Source organism: Saimiri boliviensis, chromosome 12, assembly GCF_048565385.1.
Source record: "Saimiri boliviensis isolate mSaiBol1 chromosome 12, mSaiBol1.pri, whole genome shotgun sequence".
Classification (NCBI taxonomy): Eukaryota; Metazoa; Chordata; class Mammalia; order Primates; family Cebidae; genus Saimiri; species Saimiri boliviensis.
In genome coordinates, this window is record NC_133460.1 from 73,146,582 (window position 1) to 73,164,198 (window position 17,617).

The 17,617-nt window shown below is 37.3% G+C and overlaps 1 protein-coding gene and 1 long non-coding RNA gene across 5 annotated transcripts in view; one reads left to right on the forward strand and one right to left on the reverse strand.

Annotated features, from left to right (window-relative positions):
- Positions 1-17,617, forward strand: part of LOC141580620 (uncharacterized) — a 312,310-nt gene that overhangs the window by 169,439 nt on the left and 125,254 nt on the right. For both annotated transcript variants that reach the window (XR_012512881.1, XR_012512880.1), the window contains exons 3-4: positions 3,373-3,537; positions 4,705-4,843. This is a non-coding gene — a long non-coding RNA (uncharacterized LOC141580620). The remainder of the gene's footprint in view (positions 1-3,372; positions 3,538-4,704; positions 4,844-17,617) is intronic.
- Positions 1-17,617, reverse strand: part of RNLS (renalase, FAD dependent amine oxidase) — a 312,278-nt gene that overhangs the window by 5,554 nt on the left and 289,107 nt on the right. The window lies entirely within an intron of this gene.

The following is a 17,617-nucleotide window of genomic DNA, read 5'->3' on the forward strand; positions in this document are numbered from 1 at the left end:
CCTAAGCCCCACATGAAGCGCTCTTCATAACCAAGATCTTACCTACATTCAAATCTCACCTCCCTTGTCCTTGCCACTTCTCTCACCTTTGTCCTATCTATACTCAAACTCAAGTTTTTTCTGTACTTCTGTGGCTTGGAGTAAACCATTCTGCTGGGTGATGTTGCATCATCCCTCTGCTTTGCTGATAAGTAAATTGCTCATCCTTCAAGAGTCAGTACAAACATCACCTGCTCTGAGGCATTCTTGCTCAGCCAGGCAGGGTCAGTGCCTTTACAGCATGTTATTTCTATCTATTATGTTACTATTTTGCACTGTAATCATGCCCATGTCTGTCTCCTCCCCTTCTAGACTGCAAGCTCCTAAGAATAAAGACTGACTCACTGATCTTTGTATCCAAGGCTGAGAACAGTGCCTGGACCATATGAAAGTGTGCAATAAATGTTCGTTGAGTTAAAAAAATATTGTACACAGTTGGTCAAATGAAGGTCTTGACAGGAAACCTACACAAAAAGTGTTATTCAGAGACTCCCAGTAGAGCTGAGCAGAAGCTCAAATGGAGGAACTGTCATATTTAGAAGACTCTCAATCATGATGAAAGGCTGTCCCCTGGCCTCAGACTGTGAACTGCTTTAATGACTGTCTGCTGTCGTGTATTAAGTTGAACCACATAAACTTGTGGATTCTGTAAGTCAAAAATGGTAAAATAATGTCAATTTGTATGTGGTTCAGCCTAACAGTTTCTTTGTATCATGATTACTAATTGTAAAACTTCACACGAAAAAGTACTTTTAGTGTGAAAATGAAATTAAAGATGAAAAGAAAGAGGTAGGTAGACAAGTAGGCTGGGTATTTTCATAAAATGACAGTTGATTATTAGCAAAATAATTCAAAAACTGTCCATTCTTCCTTTCATACCTATGCCGAAGCTACAGTGCATCTTTAGATTAGGAGACATTTACCCATAGACAACAGTAATTGGCTTGGCCTATAGAATGGCTTTATTTTAGGCTGACCTATTCAGCTCTCCAGCCCACAATTTGGTTACTTAAACCTTTCTGAAACATGGCAACAGGTGATATTCAAGTGGATAGGCAAGAATTAAAGTTTTATAAATTCTAATCCTAGATGTGCAACTAATGTGATCAGGAAGCTTGGACAATGAATAATCAAGTTTTTACTGCTATGTTTCCTCATTTATATCATGAATGCAAATTATACTACATTTCATTGACTCTAAGGCACACCAATATTTTATGCACCAAGAAAGAAAAAATGGTGGCAACACGACACAAAACTTTACACTTAACATAAAAGTTCTTTCGCATTTATCTACATGTATCTTTTGCAAACATAAAAAGGAAATAAAAGAGAAATACATTGGTTAAGCCTTTCTAAAGGCTCACATTTAGAGATGGACTTCTCTGAACCACTCTTTAACTCAGACATGCTGATGTCTGATATCTATGCACTTCCCTATGCAGTCTATCCTCTGTGCTGTCTAAAACACTGGCAATGTGGCATTTCTTACAAGGGTGTTCCACTGAATTATTTTTTCTCGGGTTTTCTTCTGAGCTGCTGATACTGTTCTGCAAGTATAGATTATACTTTTTTCTCTTCATTGGGAAAGAAAGGTTTTCAGACAGCAACCAGGCCTCATATTCTTTCCTCAAATTGTTCTTAAATAATTTGTTAGTTTAAGTATCAAGAGGTTACAGCTGCCCACTCCAAGAGCACCAGAAATAACCAAATTCACATGTGTGAAAACTACATCTTGACTCTCTCTTAGTGTATACTGATGTGGTGGCATCTTACAGTTGAAGAAATATGGCAAGTATTAAGTAGGGCAAGGGGAGAGAGATGGTACAGACTCTATAGTTTCTAAATGCATGACAAATCAAAATAAAATGAATGGTAGAATCCTATAAGTGGTGCTTTTCCAGTTAAGTAGCACAGTTGGTGTTAGGACTTCTAATGTCTTTAGCATTGCTGGTTTAAATATTCCATTTTCTCAGCTCACCCAAATGAGCAGCCTAAGGTGAAACTGACAGAAATATACTGGTTATCTAAGAATCCCTTTTTCATTTTCAAAGGTAAATGTATCGCTTCCAGAACCAAATCTGGTTGTCTTCCCAGATCATTCATCTTGCTGGGCAAATTTCCCCAACTGTATCACAGATTATAGGGCAACACAGGTGTAGCAACTCCTAACAGACATCGCTAATCAATCGTGGCATTCTTTCCACACAGCCCAGCAGGGCCTCAGGATCCTTCTCCCTTCCGTGCTTCAGGCAGCCCCTACCAGTCAATTGGAGTTGGCACTTGAGAAGAATCCTATATATCAACCCTGGGTTAGAAGATTACAGAAGGAACACAGAATTAGAAATAAAGGAACTAAATATTCTTGACTGTTTTTCCTCTTCTTTCCCATTAAGTTACGATAGCTTGATGCATTGCCTCTCTCCAAACCAGGGACATTTCAATGCCAAGGAACAGAATCACATCAGGAGCCATTTCCTCTAGATGCTGCTGCATGCCCAATTACAATTCCTTCTAATAACCTTCTAAGACCCCCCTCCTCCAGGACGCTACCCTTCTGTGGGTCACACAGGTGCTTTGGCTGCTGTGTAAAAATAAAATACAGGCATTTTAGCTATAACCATAGTTCTACAAAACGGTATGCTAAAAATATAAGGGCTTGTGGGAAAAACAGAGTTGGGGGCAGATGACTCAAAGCTTATGGAAGTTTGAATCATGCACTAATAAAACCAATAGACATCACAGTAAAGTGGCTAGCACAGTTAACATTTCCCCAGCTTCTGTATCTAGCTACAGTGGTACACTCTTTGCAGCCTAGATCCTGGAGCTTGTGTTTCTCCTTTGAGATATGGGTCTTGGAGGACAGTTGCCTCTAAAATAGAGCATTTTGAGCTAAATTGAAAACATGATCTCAGATACTGCCTTTATTCATCAGTCTGTCATGTTAAAATAAGGGAAATATCTTTGTGGTTTCACCAACTGCACTTCCACTTTTGCTGAAAAGCCTAATGTGGTAGAAAACCCAGCAGTTCTTTAGGCCATTGGAAGAGTCACTATTTACACAAAAGGAAGGCACCTTTGTAGATTTCTAGTTATTATTCCTAAGACCTTCACATTTAGTAAGGCTTTATCTTTGCTTGTAAGAAAACTTACCCCAATTACTTCAAAACATAAGCGTGTTTGAAACCAGTATGAGTCTCCTGATATTGATCTCTTATTTCTCAATTGCCTAGGACGTAACTCACATTTAAAAAAAAAAAAAAAACCCTAGGTGCAAAAGACTGTAGATAATTTAATTTTCCCACTTTCTTATATTATATTACCTTCCTGCAGGTCACTTTAATTTGCTTTGGGTATGCATGAGCCTTGACAGCAGATGGAGATGTCTAAGCCATCACTTGTATTTTGAGACTTACACTGCATCTTTTAAAAACAATTTTCATCTTTTTCATCTATTCCAGTGTCTGATGGTGACTCTTAAATTGTTCCTGAATTCAGGTAAACTTTATTGTTTACTTATTGCACACAAAATTGACTGGGAAAAACTTTGAGTAATAATCTCCTTGCCTTGGCATTTCCCCTGCTCATTGCGTGTGTGAGGTATTGACCACACTGGCAATAATAAATAGCTATGAAGGCTGAGATGGTATGGAGCTGATCGATACATTTTCTCACTTTCTTGCCTTTCTCTACTCTGCTACCAGTGTAAACCTAAGTCCATGCCATGGTACATAAACAGCAGAAATGGAATATTTGGTTAACTTGTTCCTTTATAGCCTCTATCTATGCAAAGCACAAAGGTAGTTGTTCCCAAAAGGCAAGATGAAGAAAAAATAAGAATTATGAGCTTTTTCATAAAGCGAAGTGTATTTTATATATATAACATTTACAAATCTGTTATGAAGTTGTAACTTTATTTTTTGAGTTATTCTTTTGTTTAAATTCTTGTAGCTGTGTTTTTGCCTTTTAAATTTTTAATTAAATAATTAAAAGATAACAATATTATATTAGTTCACAAAACATTTAGAGGGATTTTACTGGTCCATGAAAAAAAAAAATGCCTGGAACCACTGCTCTGGGGTAAGGCTTGACACAGCTCAAAGCAGAGTCTCTGTTAACCTGAAGAATGTTTTCCATAAAAGGTAGAGATGGTGGCTAGGGAGGAGCTAACATGAGCTCTGAAAAATGATCAGTAATTTCCAGTATCACTGGATAACCTGAGTTTGGGTTTGGAGAGTGGAGAAGTAATTTTTAAAAATGGAATGAAATCTTATATAAAATGTATTTCCCAGAAACCTTTACAACCTCTCTTTTATACAAATATTACTCTAGATAGAACTAGAATGTATAGTTACACATGCTTTGTTTGTTCACCCATGACTAAACATTTAGGTAGTAACCATCAAAGGTTTGGAGGAAAATTAAAATTGGGGGAAATTACTTAATCAAATGTGGAATAAATTCAAATTACATGTGGCGTAGAGAGTGAATGTGGTTCATACTGATTCTCTGTATATCTCTCTCTATTCTTACCATATTCACAAGGCATTGTTTATAGCATTGATCACATGCTTGTTTACACACACAGGGAAAAGTGTCAATAAATGAAGGAGTGACTAGGACTTACTCTGATGTCAATGGAAATGACTGTTTGCGTATTTACAGATAGAAGACTAATCCAGGCACTCTGAAAAAGATATAACTTCAATATTGTGGCAACAGTGGAACAATACTATTAGCCACTGAGTAAATATCCATAATATAAGAAAGGAAGGAAGAGCTGGGACATGAAAGTTGAAAACAGGTTTGTTTTTTTTTCTTTTCTTTTTTTTTTTTTTTAAATACACGAAGTATTTTCTGTAGGGCAAATTCAAAATGAAATGTTCCCACTTCTACCAGGGGTATACTTACCCCTAATTTTCTCCTATTTAAAAAAAATCCCTTTGGGGGTTGATGAAAATCCAACAAAATGTTAATTCCTCTGCATACAACTAACCAAAATGGAATTTGGTAAGAGATGTTTGATGTTTAAAAGCCTTCTGAGTCCTTAAAAATAGCAAGCTATGGGGGCTGTGTCTTACACATCTTTGTATTTCTGGTATCTGTTACTCCACTATATATGACTGGCATTGAATAAATGTTTGCTCAAAGAATGAATGCACACAGGCCAACAAAAAAGCTGATTCAAAGTTTTGAAATTTTTATATTCACAGTGTTCAGATGGTCTCTAAAGGTGGTAGAATTTTTTTCTCTATGAAAATCATTTTCTTTAGTTTCTGAGTCTCTAAATTTTGCTTTCCCACCCCTGCCGTCCAAACAATCATGCTATTAACCACCTTCTCTTTTGTCACACTTCACCCCTCACCACTGTATCCCAGTTCCTGAGCAACTGAATTGCACAGGACAACACCTATGCTGATTTAATTTTTAAAAATTCTTTCTTAAAACAGTTGATTCTCTATGCTCAATTTTTGTAGCAAAGTAGAAATCATACACATATGAAATATATTTGTTATAGTATTTAAAAAAGTGAAGATAAAGATTATTTCCTAACCATGCACTGCATCTTATTAAAGATAACTGATACTCCAAACTGAGATAATAATGATAAATTGGGATGCTGATTATACCATTTAATCTATTTTTAGGTATATTTCTTTGATAATTGTATCTGATTTTTTATGCTCTCAGTTCTAATCATCTTATGCTACAGTACTTAATAATCATAAAGAGCTTTATCAACACATGGGTGCTTTCCTGCAGAGATGGTACATTTTTAATTGGTTCTTATGTGTTGTGTTCATCATTTCATCTTTCCTCCGTTCTACTCATCTCTCTAGTGTTCTATTATATTTAATGGTGATCTCATAAACCCATTTCTTTCTTTTGCTTAGGGAAAGGCTTACTTACATTGTGGACTCCTGATTACAGAGCTCTGTATCTGGTACTACAGAGAGCTGCTGTAAAATTACTATTGGTTGGAATATCCTAGGTGTGAAGAAAGCAATGTGGTTTGGTCAATTCTCAGTGGAGCTTTTCATTTTATTGGCATTTGTCTATTCTATTTTAATAAACCATTGGGTAGATGCAGGCAGAATGTGCCACAAATCAATTATATGATCCATGTAGCAGCTTTAGTGGGCTCAAACTGCAAAGGACATACTTTGCTGAAATTGTATATTCAATTGCTGAGGTCTACATTGACTCTGTTTAGATCTATTCTATCTTTTAAAACCCTGAAAACACTGGCGCAAACTCTTTTGATGAGGACTTGTTCAGAACAAACACACAATAAAGAATGAAATATGGTTTTCTCTAGTACTATTGAAGTAACAATGGACAAAACAATAGCCATATTATGTTCTCCTTTAGAGTTTTTAATTTAATAGAAAATTGTTCTGCCTTTCAGCAAGTTTTAGTATATTCATTCATTAATTCTTCAAATATTTGTTTTGTTCCCAGTAGTTGCTGAGCACTATGAAAAGTGTGAGGGTACAAAACCCAGCTCCTTTCTGTAAAGTGATTTAACAGATTTGGAATTCTTTTGTTTTCATCTAAATATAAATGTTCTGTCATAATTTCTCAAAGGATCCAATTGCTTGGGATTCTAGGATGCAGAGGGCTAAAAATGCTTTCCATGGTGAGTCCAGAGGTAAACTGAGAATCATTATTCCTCCTGAACTGGGCCTCACTACTACCTCTTCCCCTTCTGTAGGTTGACAGCTAGTTAATTTCCTGCTGATTCAATTTTTCTGCGTCTCCTTCTGCCATTCCCTATTTATTCTTCTTGATGACCCAGAAGCATGGCATTGACATTTCTTTCTGGTTCTCATTCCTGTTGAATGGACCCAATGACTTTGTATCTGGGCCAGAGGATTATGGCAAAAAAGAATGCAGGCATTTTCATCTTCAGGTCTAGAAACAAACTTTCTTCTACTTTTAATACTGTGAAAATTAAAAGAGTCAACTCTTGTGCTCCTCAGAAAAACAATAATGGAGGATAAAAAACACAGGTGTTTTTAAAAGTCAGCTTAAGTAAACCTATATACAGTAAAATTTATTTTTATGTGTATTGTTATATACATTTTGACAAAATATGCAGTTGTGTAACAGCCACTATTAATAACAAAGAACATTTCCACCCCCCCCAAATTTCCCTTATGCCCCATTGCAGTTGATCCCTTCTTCTCAATCACAGCCCCTGCTACCACTAATGTTTTTTGTCTCTACATTTTTAACTTTTCCTGAAAGTGATACATACAGACTTTTATTTTCTGATGTTGCTTTTTATTTATTTATTTATTATTGATGTTGCTATTTATTTATCTTATGCTTTAAGTTCTGGGGTGCATGTGCAGATGTGCAGGTTTGTTACATAGGTATACAGGTGCCATGGTGGTTTGCTGCATCTAAACCCATCAGCTACATTAGGTATTTCTCCTAATGCTATCCCTCTCCTAGCCCTCCAACCCTGACAGGCCCTGGTATGTGAAATTTCCCTCCCTGTATCCACATGTGACGTTCAATTCCCACTTATGAGTGAGAACATGCAGTGTTTGGTTTTCTGCTCCATATTTAGTTTGCTGAGAATGATGGTTTCTAGCTGCAGCCATGTCCCTGCAAAGGACCTGTTTTTTTATGGCTGCATAGTATTCCATGTTGTATATGTGCTACATTTTCTTTATCCAGTCTATCACTGATGGGTATTTGGGTCGGTTCCAAGTCTTTGCTATTGTGAATAGTGCTGCAATAAGCTACATGTGCATGTCTTTATGGTAGAATGATTTATAATCCTTTGGGTATCTACCCAGTAATGGGATTGTTGAGTCAAATGGTATCTCTAGTTCTAGATCCCTGAGGAATTGCCACACTGTCTTCCACAATGGTTGAACTAATTTACACTCCTTCCATAGTATAAAAGCAGTCCTATTTCTCCAGATCCTCTCCGGCATTTGTTGTTTCCTGACTTTTTAATAATCAGTATTCTAACTGGAGTGAGATGGTATCTCATTGTGGTTTTGATTTCCATTTCTCTAATGATCTGTGATGATGAGCTTTTTCTTCATGTTTATTGGCTCCATAAATGTCTTCTTTTGAGAAGTGTCTGTTCATATCCTTTGCCCACTTTTTGATGGTGTTTTTTTTTTCTTGTAAAATTGTTAAAGTTCTTTGTAATTTCTGAATATTAGCCCTTTGCCAGATGGATAGATTGCAAAATTTTTCTCCTATTCTGTAGGTTGCCTGTTCACTATGATGATAAGTTTCTTTTGCTGTGCAGAAGCTCTTTAGTTTAATTAGATCTCATTTGTCAATTTTGGCTTTTGTTGCCATTGCTTTTGGTGTTTTAGTCATGAATTCTTTGCCCATGGCTATGTCCTGAATGGTACTGCCTAGGTTTTCTTCTAGGGTTTTTTGGTTTTAGGTTTTACATTTAAGTCTTTAATCCATCTTGAGTTATTTTTTACATAAGGTGTAAGGAATGGTCCAGTTTCAGTTTTCTGCATATGGCTAGCCAGTTTTCCCAACATCATTTATTAAATAGGGAATTATTTCCCCATTGCTTGTTTTTGTCAGGTTTGTCAAAGATCAGATGGTTGTAGATGTGTGGCATTATTTCTGAGGTCTCTGTTCTGTTCCATTGGTCTAGATATCTGTTTTGGTACCAGTATCATGCTGTTTTAGTTACTGTAGCCATATAGAATAGTTTGAAGTTAGGTAGCATGATGCCTACAGCTTTGTTCTTTTTGCTTAGGATTGTCTAGGCTATATAAGCTCTTTTTTTGGTTCCATATAAAATTTAAAGCTGTTTTTTCTAATTCTGTGAAGAAAGTCAATGGTAGCTTGATGGGGATAGCACTGAATCTATAAATTACTTTGGGCAGTATGGGTCATTTTTCATGATATTGATTCTTCCTATCCATGAGCACAGAATGGTTTTCCATATATTTGTGTTCTCTCTCATGAGCAGTGGTTTGTAGTTCTCCTTGAAGGGGTCCTTCACATCCCTTGTAAGTTGTATTCCTAGGTATTTTATTCTCTTTGTAGCAATTGTGAATGGAAGTTCACTCATGATTTGGCTTTCTGTCTGTTATTGGTGTATAGGAATGCTTTTGATTTTTGCACATTGAGTTTGTATCCTGAGACTTTGCTGAAATTGCTTATCAGCTTAAGGAGATTTTGGGCTGAGATGAATGGGTTTTCTAAATATACAATCATGTAATCTGCAAACAGAGACAATTTGACTTCCTCTCTTCCTATTTGAATACTCTTTCTTTCTCTTGCCTGATTGCCCTGGCCAGAACTTCCAATACTATGCTGAATAGGGGTAGTGAGAGAAGGCATCCTTGTCTTATGCTGGTTTTCAAAGGAAATGCTTCCAGTTTTTGCCCATTCAGTATGATATTAGCTGTGGGTTTGTCATAAATAGCTCTTATTATTTTAAGATATGTTCCATTAGAACCTAGTTTATTGAGAGATTTTAGCATGAAGGGTGTTGAATTTTATTGAAGGCCTCCTCTGCATCTATTGAGATAATCATGTGGTTTTTGTGATTGGCTTTATGTGATGGATTACGTTTATTGATTTGCATATGTTGAACCAGCCTTGCATCCCATGGATGAAGCCAACTTGATCATGTTGGAAAAGCTTTTTCATGTGCTGCTGGATTCAGCTTGCCAGTACTTTATTGAGAATTTTTGCATTGATGTTCATCAGGGATGTTGGCTTGAAATTTTCTTTTTTTGCTGTGTCTCTGCCAGGTTTTGGTATAAGGATGATGCTGTCCTCATAAAATGAGTTATGGAGAAGTCTCTCTTTTTCTATTGTTTGGAGTGGTTTTACAAGGAATGTTACCAGCTCCTCTTTGTACCTCGGGTAGAATTTGGCTGTGAATACATCTGGACCTGGCCTTTTTTTGGTTGATAGGTTATTAATTACTGCCTCAATTTCAGAACTTGTTATTGGTCTATTCAGGGATTTGACTTCTTCCTGGTTTAGTCTTGGGAGGTTGTATGTGTCCAGGAATTTATCCATTTCTTCCAGATTTTCTAGTTTATTTGTGTAGAGGTGTTTGTAGTAGTCTCTTATGGTAGTTTGTATTTCTGTGGAATCAGTGGTGATATCCCCCTTATCATTTTTTTTATTGTGTTTATTTGATTCTTCTCTTTTTTCTTCATTAGTCAGGCTAGTGGTCTATCTATTTTGTTAATCTTTCCATAAAACCAGCTCCTGGATTCATTTTTTGTTTTTTGAAGGTTTTCTCATGTCTCTATCTCTTTTGGTTCTGCTCTGATCTTAGTTATTTCTTGTCTTCTGCTAGCTTTTCAATTTGTTTGCTCTTGCTTCTCTAGTTCTTTTAATTGTGATGTTAGGGTGTCAATTTTAGATCATTCCTGCTTTCTTCTGTGGTCATTTAGTGCTATAAATTTCCCTCCAAATACTGCTTTAGCTGTGTCCCAGACATTCTGGTATGTTGTGTCTTTGTTCTTATTGGTTTCAAAGAATATCTTTATTTCTGCCTTAATTTTATTATTCACCCAGTAGTCATTCAGGAGCAGGTTTTTCAATTTCCATGTAGTGTTCAGTTTTGAGTGTTTCTTAATCCTGAGTTCTAATTTGATTGCACTGTGGTCTGAGAGACTCTATGATTTCCATTCTTTTGCATTTGCTGAGGAGTGCTTTATGTGGTCAGTTTTAGAATAAGTGCAATGTGGTGCTAAGAAGAATTTATATTCTGTGGATTTGGGGTGGAGAGTTCTGTAGATGTCTATTAGGTCCACTTGGTCCAGAGCTGAGTTCAAGTCTTGAATATCCTTGTTAATTTTCTGTCTTGTTGATCTGTCTAATATTGACAGTGGGGTGTTAAAGTTTCCCATTATTATTGTGTGGGAGTCTAAGACTCTTGATAGGTCTCTAAGAATGTGCTTTATGTATCTGAATTCTCCTGTATTGGGTGCATATACATTTAGGATAGTTAGTTCTTCTTGTTACATTGATCCCTTTACCATTATGTAATGCCCTTCCTTGTCTCTTTTGATCTTTGCTGGCTTAAAGTCTGATTTATCGGAAACAAGGACTACAACCCCTGGTTTTTCTTGCTTTTCATTTGCTTGGCAAATATTCTTCCATCTCTTTATTTTGAGACTATGTGTCTTTGAATGTGAGATGTGTCTCCTGAATACAGCACACTGATGGTTCTTGACTCTTCAGTCAATTTATCAGTCTGTGTCTTTTAATTGGGGCATTTAGCTTATTTACAGTTAAGGTTAATATTGGTATGTGTGAATTGGATCCTGTCATTATGATGCTAGCTGGTAATTCTGCTTGTAGTTGATGCAGTTTCTTCATAGTGTCAATGGTCTTTATAATTTGGTATGTTTTTGCAGTGGCTGGTACTTGCTTTCCTTCCATGTTTAGTGCTTCCTTCAGGAGCTCTTGTAAGGCAGGCCTGGTGGTGACAAAATCTCTCAGCATTTGCTTGTCTGTAAAGGATTTTATTTCTCCTTCGCTTATGAAGCTTAGTTTGGCTGGATATGAAATTCTGGGTTAAAAATTCTTTTCTTCAAGAATGTTGGATATTGACCCCCACTCTCTTCTTGCTTGTAGGGTTTTTGCAGAGAGATCTGCTGTTAGTCTGATGGGTTTTCTTTTGTGAGTAATCCAACCTTTCTTTCTGGCTGCCCTTAACATTTTTTTTCTTTCATTTCAACCTTGCTGAATCTGGCAATTATGTGCTTGGGGTTGCTCTTCTCAAGGAGTATTTTTGTGGTGTTATCTGTATTTCCTGAATTTGAATGTTGGCCTGTCTTGCTAGGCTGGAGAAGTTCTCTTGGATAATATCCTGAAGAGTGTTTTCCAACTTGGTTCCATTCTCCCTGTCACTACTACTGATCAAATGTAGATTAGGTCTTTTCACATAGTCCCGTATTTCTTGGAGGGTTTGTTCATTCCTTTTCATTCTTTTTTCTCTCATCTTGTCTTCATTCTTTATTTCATTAAGTTGATCTTCAATCTCTCATATCCTTTCTTCTCCTTGATCGATTTAGATATTGATACATGTGTATGCTTCATGAAGTTCTCATGCTGTGTTTTTCATCTCCATCAGGTCATTTAGGTTCTTCTCTAAACTGGTTACTCTAGTTAGCAATTCCGCTAACCTTTTTTCAAGGTTCTTAGCTTCCTTGCATTGGGGTAGAACATGCTCCTTTAGTTTGGAGGAGTTTGTTATCACCCACCTTCTGAAGTTTACTTCCGTCAGTTTGTCAAACTCATTCTCTGTCTAGTTTTGTTCCCTTGCTGGAGAGGAGTTGTGTTTCTTTGGAGGAGAAGAGGCATTCTAATTTTTGTAATTTTCAGTCTTTTTGCATGGGTTTCTCTTCGTCTTCGTGGATTTATCCACCTTTGGTCTTTGACATTGGTGACCTTTGGATGGGTTTTTGTGTGGACATCCTTTTGTTGATGTTGATGCTATTCCTTTCTGTTTTTTAGTTTTCCTGTAACAGTCAGGCCCCTCTTGTGCAGGTCTGCTCGAGTTTGCTGGAGGTCCACTCCAGACTGTTTGCTTGGTTATCACCAGTGGAAGCTGCAGAACAGCAAAGATTGCTGCCTGTTTCTTCCTCTGGAAGCTTCATTCCAGAGGGGTACCTGCCAGATGCCAGCCTGAGCTTTCTTATATGAGGTGTCTTTTGACCCATGCTGGGAGGTGTCTCGCAGTCAGGAGGCACAGGGGTCAGGGACCCACTTCAGGAGGCAGTCTGTCCCTTAGCAGACTCAAGTACTGTTGAGGGAATGTGTTCTCTTTCCAGGTCCATGATGGGGCATAGTTTCTAGGGCAAGAACTTTCCAGTGTCATATTTTCTTCCCCGCCCCCATCTCTCTCCATCCAGGAGATTTAACGATTTATGTTTACATTTTGCAGGCACGGGAAGAAACTAAGTCAGTCACCCCAGCTGAAGTTCTAAGGAACACCTTTCATTGCCCAGGGTTCTTAGAGAAGGTGGGGGTTCTTCCCAGGTTAAAAGTCCCCTTCTTCCACACCCCTTCAGACTCCATGTTTGGGTCCCCTTCCACAAACACTCTCTCATGGAAGCTACTTTTCCTCTCCTAAACTTCATCTCTCTCTCTCTCAATTCCCTACCTCTCATTGTGGAAGCTGTCTTTTCTCTCCTGGATTCCATCCTTCTGGATTCTCTCACTCAGTGTGAGAGAAGCTTTCCTTCTCTGGCTTTCCCCCTCTGGGAACCCTTCTCACTCAGTGTGAGAGCAGCTTTTCCTCCTCTCATTCAGTATGAAAGTTAGCTGTGGTCTCCTCTCTCATTCTTGAGAGGGTGATAGACCAAGAACCTGGAGAAATGTCCTCTCAGGGGAACTGAGGGCACCCTTGAACCCCAATATAATACTGTGGTGGGAGATCTGCTGCTCTCTTCAGAGCTGGCAAGAAGGAACATATAAGTCTGCTGAAGCTGTGCTCACAGCTGTTCCTTCTCCCAGGTGCTGTTTCCCAGGGAGATGTGAGTTTTATCTATAAGCCCCTGACTGGGGCTTCTGCCTTTCTTTCAGAGATACTTTGCCCACAGAGGAGGAATCTAGAGAGGCAGTCTGGCTATAGTGGCTTTGCTGAGCTGCGGTGGGCTCTGCCCAGTTTGAACTTCCCAGCAGTGTTGTTTATACTGTGAGGGGAAAACAGCCTACTCAAGCCTCAGTAATGGTGGACACACCCCTCTCCCCCAACCCAGTACAAGCAACCCTGGTCAACTTCAGACTGCTGTGCTGGCAGCAAGAATTTCAAGCCAGTGTATCTTAGCTTGCTGGGCTCCACTGAGCTAGACCAGTTGGATCCCAGGCTTCATCTCCCATTCCAGGGGAGTGAATGGTTCTGTCTCACTGGTGTTCCAGGCACCACTGGGGTATAAAAAAAATTATTGCAGCCAGCTTGGTTTCTGCCCAAACAGCAGCCCAATTTTGTGCTTTAAATCCAGGGCCCTGGTGGTGTAGGCACCTGAGGGAATCTCCTGTTCTGAGAGTTGTGAAGACTGGGAAAAGCACAGTATGACCCCTTGTGCTTTCCAGGTGAGGCAATGCCCCACCCTGCTTCAGCTTGCCCTCTGTGGGCTGCACCCACTGTCTAACCAGTCCCAAATGAGATGAGCTGGGTACCTCAGTTGGAAATGCAGAAATCACCTGCCTTCTATGTTGCTCTTGTTGGGAGTTGGAGACTGGAGCTGTTCCTTTTTGGCCATCTTGGCGGCCATTTGATGTTGCTCTTTTAAAATCATTATCACTTTGTCTTATTATGTATGACTTCTTTCCGAATCAAGCCTGAGATCAAGCAATCCAGAGTAAGGAAGCAAAAAAAGACAGCCAACAAGAAAGCAGACAGAAGACAGCAGAAGCCAGAGGAAGTCTAGGTAAATGGACAGTGGAATGGGAGGGGTCACATCCACACACAAACTTTGACTCTTGACTTCTTTCACTGAGATAATGCTTCTGAGATTCATTCATGTTATTATAAATATTTCTAGTTTGTTCCTTTTTATTAGTGAATAGATTTTTAATTTATGGATATATAATATATTTACCCACTTAGAAGGTGATGAATAGATTATTTCCACTATTTAGCAATTGTTAATAAAGCTGCTAATATTATTTGGATGTAGGTTTTTGTGAGGATGCATGTCTTCATTGTTCTTGGGTAAATCTCTAAGAGTGTGGTTGCTGGGTCACATAGTAAGTGTATGTCTGACTTTGTAAGAAACTGCCAAAGTATTTTTCAAAGTGGCTGTGCCATTTTGCATTCCCACCAGTGATACTTGAGAGTTCCAATTGTTTCACATCCTTGTCAGCAGTTGTCATAATCAGAGTTTCCGATCTTAGCCCTGACTGGCTTCTTTGACATAGCATGTTTTCTTGTAGGTGTGTCATGGTATCTCATTGTAGTTGTAATCTGCACTTCCATCATGAACATTGATGGTCATTATCTTTCTGTGTGCTCACTTGCCATTCACATCGTTTTGCGTGTTTGGTGGAAATACACATAAAATTTGCAGTTAGTAACTGGCAAACACAAATCTGCTTTCTGTCTCTAGGGATTTGCCTATATTGCATGTTTTATATGAATGGAATGATTAAAGAGGTTATCTTTATGACTGGCTTCTTTCATATAACATGCTTCCAGGGTTCATCCATGTTATAGCATGTATCAGTACTTCATCCCTTTTTATGGTTGAATGACATTCCACTGTATGGATTTAATATATATTGTTTATTCATTAGTTGATAAGACATTTGGGTTGTTTCCCCTTTTGGCTATTTTGAAGAGTGCTGTTATGAACATTGGTGTATGCAGTTTTGGTTGAACACATACTTTCATTTCTTTTGATTATACATCTAGGGTGGAACTGCTGCCTCATATTGTAATTCTATACTTAACTTATTGAGTAACCACCAAGCTGTTTTCCACAGTGGCTGCACCATTTTACCTTCCCATCAACAAAGTACAAGTGTTCCATTTTTCACATCTTCTTTAACACTTGTATTCTGCATCTTATAGCCATCCTAATGTGTGTGAAATAGTATCTCATTGTGATTTCAATTTGCATTTTCCAAATATATAATGATTTTGAACACCTTTTCATGTGCTTCTTGGCCATTTGTATTTCTTCTTTGGCAAAATGTCTATTCAAGTCTCTTGCTCATGTTTTAATTGGGTTGGGTTTTTTTTTTTTTTTTTTTTTTTTTGGCTGTTATAAAAGATCTTTATACATTTTGGATAGTATACGCTTATCAGATATGTGACTCATAAATATTTTCTCCCATTCTGTGGGTTATCTTTTCACTTTTATGATAATACTTTGATGAAAAAAACTATTGAATTTTGATGCAGTCCAAATTATATTTTCTTTTGTTGCTTATATGTTTGGTGTCATATCTAAAAAACCATTGCCAAACTCAAGGTTATAAAGATTTACCACTATGTTTTCTTCTAGAATTTTTATGATTTTAGCTTGCACATTTAGGTTTTTGATCCATTTTGAGTGAATTTTTGTGTGCAGTGTGATGTAAATGTCCAGCTTCACTCTTTTGTATGTTGACATCCAGTTGTCCCTGCACTATATATTGAAAAGATTATTCTTTCTTCATTGCATGTTCTTGAGAATATTGTTATGAATCAATTTACTATAGGTATGGGTTTATTTCTGAACTTTCAGTTACATTCTATTGATCTATTCCTGTCCTTATGTCAGTACCACACTGTCTTATTACTGTAGTTTTGCAGTAAGATTTGAAATGAGAGTGTGTGAGTCCTCCAACTTTGTTCTTTTTTTCAAGATTGTTTTGGCTATCAGGAGTCCTTGTGGTTTCATATAAATTTTGGCCTTTTCATTTCTGCAAAGGCCATTGCAATTTTGATAGAGACTGAAATGAATCTGTAGGTTACTCTGGGTATTCTGCCATCTTAAAAATATTACATCTTTCAATATATGATATCTTTTGTTTATTCAGGTGTTTTAAAATTTCTTTCAGCAACATTTTGTAGTTTTCAGTGTAGAATTCTTACAACTCCATAATAAATTCACATCTCTTCTTTTGTGAAGTACTTTTTTAAGTATTTTGCTAATTTTTAGATAACTGTGTTTTTTTTTTTTTTTTTTTTTTGAGATGGAGTCACACTGTATTGCCTAGGATGGAGTGCAGTGGCACAGTCTTGGCTTACTGCAACCTCTGCCTCCCAGGTTCAAGCAATTCTCCTGGGCTCAAGCAATTCTCCTGTCTCAGTCTCCTGAGTAGCTGGGACTACAGGTGCACACCACCACGCCTGGCTAATTTTTTTTTTTTTTTTTTTTTTTTTTTTTTTTTTTTTTAGTAGAGACAGGGTTTTGCCATTTTGGTCAGGCTGATCTTTAACTCCTACCCTCAGGCAATCCACCTGCTTGGGCCTCTCAAAGTGCTGAGATTACAGATGTGAGCCACTGTGTCTGGCCTATTTTATTTTTTTCTTAATTATTGATTTGTGAGAGTTCTTTGCATATTCTGAATACTAGCCTTTTACTGATAAATGCTTTTACACATATGTCCTTTGTAACATTTTCTCCAAGTTTATGGTTGTATTTTTATTTTCCTGATAGTGTCTTTCAAAGACATAGTTTTTTTAAATTTTAATTAAGCTCAATTTATCAGTTTCTTCCTGATGGCTTGTGCTTTTTTTGTGTTCTAAGAAATGTTTGCCAAATCCAAGGTCATAAAGATTTTTTCCTATGTTTTCATGTAGCAGTTTTAGAATTAAAGGTGTTATGTTTAGGCCTATGATCCATTTTTAGTAATTTTTGTGTGTATATGAGAATATAAAGTTGCATTTTCCAAATTTTATTTTGTTGTTCATTAGTTCTTTAAGAAAAATGTTCAATAGAAACCTTGATTTCCTCATTTAAAGCAAAGATAATATTTACTTCCTGATCTGTCAGTTTTGAGGATCGAATGAAAACAAGTATACAGTGTTTTCTAAAATAAGAGTATAAATGTTAACTATGATTATTTCTAGCTGACAGCAGCAAAAAAAAAAAAAAAGAATGGTATATAGTAT